The following is a 5,198-nucleotide window of genomic DNA, read 5'->3' as shown; positions in this document are numbered from 1 at the left end:
CACACTTTGACCCACTGTGACACACTTTCACCCACTGTGACACACTTTGACCCACTGTTACACACTTTGACCCACTGTTACACACTTTGACCCACTGTGACACACTTTGACCCACTGTGACACACTTTGACCCACTGTGATACACTTTGACCCACTGTTACACACTTTGACCCACTGTGACACACTTTGACCCACTGTGACACACTTTGACCCACTGTGACACACTTTCACCCACTGTGACACACTTTGACCCACTGTGATACACTTTGACCCACTGTGATACACTTTGACCCACTGTGACACACTTTGACCCACTGTGATACACTTTGACCCACTGTGATACACTTTGACCCACTGTGATACACTTTGACCCACTGTGACACACTTTGACCCACTCTTAGTTGTTTCTAGTTTATGTCCAAGTTTTGTCGGGAACTTGCTGGGAGCGCGCGGGGCGGGAGGGAGCGGGAGCGGGAGCGGGAGCGCGCCGCTCCGGAAGTGTTTCTGAGTGAACTGACCCTGAATATCCGGGAGTGGAGCGGAGACGGTGAGTGAGGGAATGAGGGGGGAATGAGGGTGAGGGGGGGAATGAGGGTGAGGGGGGGAATGAGGGTGAGGGGGGAATGAGGGTGAGGGGGGAATGAGGGTGGGGGAGGGGGGGAATGAGGGTGAGGGAGGGGAATGAGGGTGAGGGAGGGAGGGGGGGGGTGAGGGGAGGGGGGGGGGAATGAGGGTGAGGGAGGGGAATGAGGGTGAGGGAGGGGGGGGGAATGAGGGTGAGGGGAGGGAATGAGGGGTGAGGGAGGGGGGGAATGAGGGTGAGGGAGGGGGGGAATGAGGGTGAGGGAGGGGGGGAATGAGGGTGAGGGAGGGGGGGGGAATGAGGGTGAGGGGGAATGAGGGTGAGGGGGAATGAGGGTGAGGGGGAATGAGGGTGAGGGGGAGGGAGGAGGGTGAGGGGGAGGGAGGGGAATGAGGGTGAGGGAGGGGGGGGAATGAGGGTGAGGGAGGGGGGGGAATGAGGGTGAGGGAGGGGGGGGGAATGAGGGTGAGGGAGGGGAATGAGGGTGAGGGAGGGGGGGGAATGAGGGTGAGGGAGGGGGGGGAATGAGGGTGAGGGGGAGGGAGGGGAATGAGGGTGAGGGGGAGGGAGGGGAATGAGGGTGAGGGAGGGGGGGGAATGAGGGTGAGGGAGGGGAATGAGGGTGAGGGAGGGGGGGGAATGAGGGTGAGGGAGGGGGGGGGGAATGAGGGTGAGGGGGAGGGGGGGAATGAGGGTGAGGGGGAGGGAGGGGAATGAGGGTGAGGGAGGGGAATGAGGGTGAGGGAGGGGGGGGAATGAGGGTGAGGGAGGGGGGGGGAATGAGGGTGAGGGAGGGGGGGGAATGAGGGTGAGGGAGGGGGGGGGAATGAGGGTGAGGGAGGGGGGGGAATGAGGGTGAGGGAGGGGGGGGAATGAGGGTGAGGGAGGGGGGGGGAATGATGGTGAGGGGGTGAGGGGGAATGAGGGTGAGGGGGGGGAGGGAATGAGGGTGAGGGGGGAGGGAGCAATGAGGGTGAGGGAGGGGGAATGAGGGTGAGGGAGGGGGAATGAGGGTGAGGGGGGGAGGGAATGAGGGTGAGGGGGGAGGGAGCAATGAGGGTGAGGGAGGGGGAATGAGGGGGAGGGAATGAGGGTGAGGGAGGGAGGGTGAGGGTGAGGGAGAATGAGGGGGAGGGAATGAGGGTGAGGGGGGGAATGAGGGTGAGGGGGGGAATGAGGGTGAGGGAGGGGAGGGAATGAGGGTGAGGGAGGGGAGGGAATGAGGGTGAGGGAGGGGAGGGAATGAGGGTGAGGGAGGGGGGGGAAATGAGGGTGAGGGAGGGGGGGGGAAGTGAGGGAGGGGGGGGAAATGAGGGTGAGGGAGGGGGGGAAATGAGGGTGAGGGAGGGGGGGGGAATGAGGGTGAGGGGGGAATGAGGGTGAGGGGGGGGGAATGAGGGTGAGGGGGGGGAATGAGGGTGAGGGGGGGAATGAGGGTGAGGGGGTGTGAGGGGGAGGGAATGAGGGTGAGGGGGAGGGAATGAGGGTGAGGGGGGGAATGAGGGTGAGGGGGGGGAATGAGGGTGAGGGAGGGGGAATGAGGGTGAGGGGGGGGGTGGGTGAGGGAGGGAGGGGAGGGAATGAGGGTGATGGAGGGGGGGAGCAATGAGGGTGAGGGAGGGGAGGGGGGAATGAGGGTGAGGGGGGGGAATGAGGGTGAGGGGGGGGGAATGAGGGTGAGGGGGGGGAATGAGGGTGAGGGAGGGGGAATGAGGGTGAGGGAGGGGGAATGAGGGTGAGGGAGGGGGAATGAAGGTGGAGATGGAATGAGGGTGAGGGAGCAATGAGGGTGAGGGAGGGGGGGGAATGAGGGTGAGGGAGGGGGGGGATGAGGGGGGGGGGTGAGCAATGAGGGTGAGGGAGGGAGGGGGGAATGAGGGTGAGGGAGGAATGAGGGTGAGGGAGGGAGGGGGGGAATGAGGGTGCGGGAGGGGAATGGGGTGAGGGAGGGGGAGGGAATGAGGGTGAGGGAGGGAGGGGGGGAATGAGGGTGAGGGAGGGGAGGGGGGAATGAGGGTGAGGGAGGGAGGGAATGAGGGTGAGGGAGCAATGAGGGTGCGGGAGGGAGGGGGGGAATGAGGGTGCGGGAGGGAGGGGGGAGTGAGGGAGGGGGAATGGGGTGAGGGAGGGGGAGGGGAATGGGAGGGGAGGGGGGAATGAGAGGGAGGGAGTGGGGAATGAGGGTGAGGGAGGGGGGAATGAGGGTGAGGGAGGGAGGGGGAAATGAGGGGTGAGGGAGGGGGGAATGGGAGGGAGGGGGGGAATGAGGGTGAGGGAGGGAGGGGGGAATGAGGGGGAGGGAGGGAATGAGGTGGTGAGGGAGGGGGTAATGAGGGAGGGGGTAATGAGGAAGGGGGTAATGAGGGTGAGGGAGGAGGGGAATGAGGAAGGGGGAGGGGAATGAGGGAGGGGTGGGGAATGAGTGTGAGGGAGGGGGAGGGGAATGAGGGTGAGGGAGGGGGGTAATGAGGGTGGGGGGTAATGAGGGGTGAGGGTGGAGGGGAATGAGGAAGGGGGAGGGGAATGAGGGAGGGGGTGGGGAATGAGTGTGTGGGAGGGGGGGGGAATGAGGGTGAGGGAGGGGAATGTGGGTGAGGGAGGGGATGAGGGTGAGGGTGGGAATGGGGTGAGGGAGGGGGAGGGGGAATTGAGGGTGAGGGAGAGGAATGAGGGTGAGGGAGGGGATGGGGGTGGGGAGGGTGGGGGGATGGAGGGTGGGGTGGGGGGGAATGAGGGTGAGGGTGGGTGGGGAATGAGGGGTGGGAGGGTGGGGTTGGGGGTGAGGTGGGGTGGGAGGGAGGGGGTTGGTGGGGGTGGGGGGTGGGAGGGGTGGAATGTGGGGGAGGGAGGGAGGGGGGGATGGTGGGGCGAGGGAGGGAGGGGGGAGTGGGGGTGGGTGGGAATGAGGGTGTGGGGGAGGGGTGGGAATGAGGGTTGAGGGGGGTGGGGTGGGGGGGGAGAGGGTGAGGGAGGGGGGGAATGTGGGTGAGGGAGGGGGGGGATGAGGGTGAGGAGGGGGGGTTGTGGGTGAGGGTGGGGGGGATGAGGGTGAGGGTGGGGGGAATGAGGGTGGGGGGGGTTGTGGGGTGAGGGGTGGATGGGGTGGGGGGTGAGGGATGAGGGTGAGGGGGGGAGGGAATGAGGGTGAGGGGGGTGGGATGAGGGTGGGGGTGGGGGATGTGGGTGAGGGGGGGAGGGATGAGGGGTGGGGGGAGGGGTTGGGTGTGGGGGAGGGGATGAGGGTGTGGGTGGGAGGTGAGGGATGAGGGGGTGGAATGAGGGGGGGATGAGGGTGAGGGGGGTTGAGGGTGAGGGGGGGTGGGAATGAGGGTGTGGGGGGGTGGGGAATGGGGTGAGGTGGGGAGGGGGATGAGGTGTGGGTGGGGGGAATGGGTGGGTGGGGGGGGGATTGAGGGTGTGGGGGGGGGTGTGGGTGGAGGGGGGAATGAGGGTGAGGGGGGGATGAGGGTGAGGGGGATGAGGGTGAGGGGGGGGGTGTGGTGGGGGAGGGATGTGGGGTGGGGGGAGGGAATGAGGGGTGGGGGTGGGGGAATGAGGGTGAGGGGGGGGGAATGTGGGTGAGGGTGGGGGGGAATGAGGGTGAGGGAGGGGGATGGAGGGTGAGGGTGTGGGGTGGTGGGGAGGGAGGAGGGGATGAGGGTGGGGGTGGGGGGAGCATGAGGGTTGAGGGGGGGGGGGGGAATGAGGGTGAGGGGAGGGGTGGGGGGGGAATGAGGGTGGGGGGGGGATGAGGGTGGTGGGGGGGAATGGGGTGAGGGGGGGGATGAGGGTGGGGGGGGGGAATGAGGGTGTGGGGGGGGGAATGAGGGTGGGGAGGGGATGAGGTGGGGGAGGGATGAGGGTGGGGAGGGATGAGGGTGTGGGAGGGGGGGGAATGAGGGTGAGGGAGGGGGGGTGAGGGGTGAGGGAGGGGGGAGCTATGAGGGTGAGGGAGGGGAGGGGGGATGAGGGTGAGGGAGGAATGTGGGTGAGGGAGGGAGGGGGGGAATGAGGGTGCGGGAGGGGAATGGGGTGAGGGAGGGGGAGGGGGAATGAGGGTGAGGGAGGGAGGGGGGGGAATGAGGGTGAGGGAGGGAGGGGAATGAGGGTGAGGGAGCAATGAGGGTGCGGGAGGGAGGGGGGGGGAATGAGGGTGCGGGAGGGAGGGGGGGGAGTGAGGGAGGGGGAATGGGGTGAGGGAGGGGGAGGGGGAATGGGAGGGAGGGGGGAATGAGAGGGAGGGAGTGGGGAATGAGGGTGAGGGAGGGGGGAATGAGGGTGAGGGAGGGAGGGGGGAAATGAGGGTGAGGGAGGGGGGAATGGGAGGGGAGGGGGGGAATGAGGGTGAGGGAGGGAGGGGGGAATGAGGGGGAGGGAGGGAATGAGGGTGAGGGAGGGGGGGAATGAGGGTGAGGGAGGGGGGTAATGAGGGAGGGGGGTAATGAGGGAGGGGGTAATGAGGGTGAGGGAGGAGGGGAATGAGGAAGGGGGAGGGGAATGAGGGAGAGGGAGGGGGAGGGGAATGAGTGTGAGGGAGGGGGAGGGGAATGAGGGTGAGGGAGGGGGGTAATGAGGGAGGGGGTAATGAGGGTGAGGGAGGAGGGGAATGAGGGAA

At 66.4% G+C, this 5,198-nt stretch overlaps 1 protein-coding gene across 3 annotated transcripts in view; it reads left to right on the top strand.

Annotated features, from left to right (window-relative positions):
• The first annotated feature begins 466 nt into the window (after nt 1-466).
• Nucleotides 467-5,198, top strand: part of LOC137365475 (dynactin subunit 1-like) — a 336,296-nt gene continuing 331,564 nt past the window's right edge. For all 3 annotated transcript variants that reach the window (XM_068028030.1, XM_068027981.1, XM_068027938.1), the window contains exon 1: nt 467-547. The gene's annotated coding sequence lies outside the window, so the exon portion shown is untranslated. The remainder of the gene's footprint in view (nt 548-5,198) is intronic.

Source organism: Heterodontus francisci, chromosome 1, assembly GCF_036365525.1.
Source record: "Heterodontus francisci isolate sHetFra1 chromosome 1, sHetFra1.hap1, whole genome shotgun sequence".
NCBI classification, from domain to species: domain Eukaryota; kingdom Metazoa; phylum Chordata; class Chondrichthyes; order Heterodontiformes; family Heterodontidae; genus Heterodontus; species Heterodontus francisci.
The sequence above is the reverse complement of the archived record's forward strand: the minus strand, read 5'-3'. Positions and strand labels throughout refer to the sequence as shown.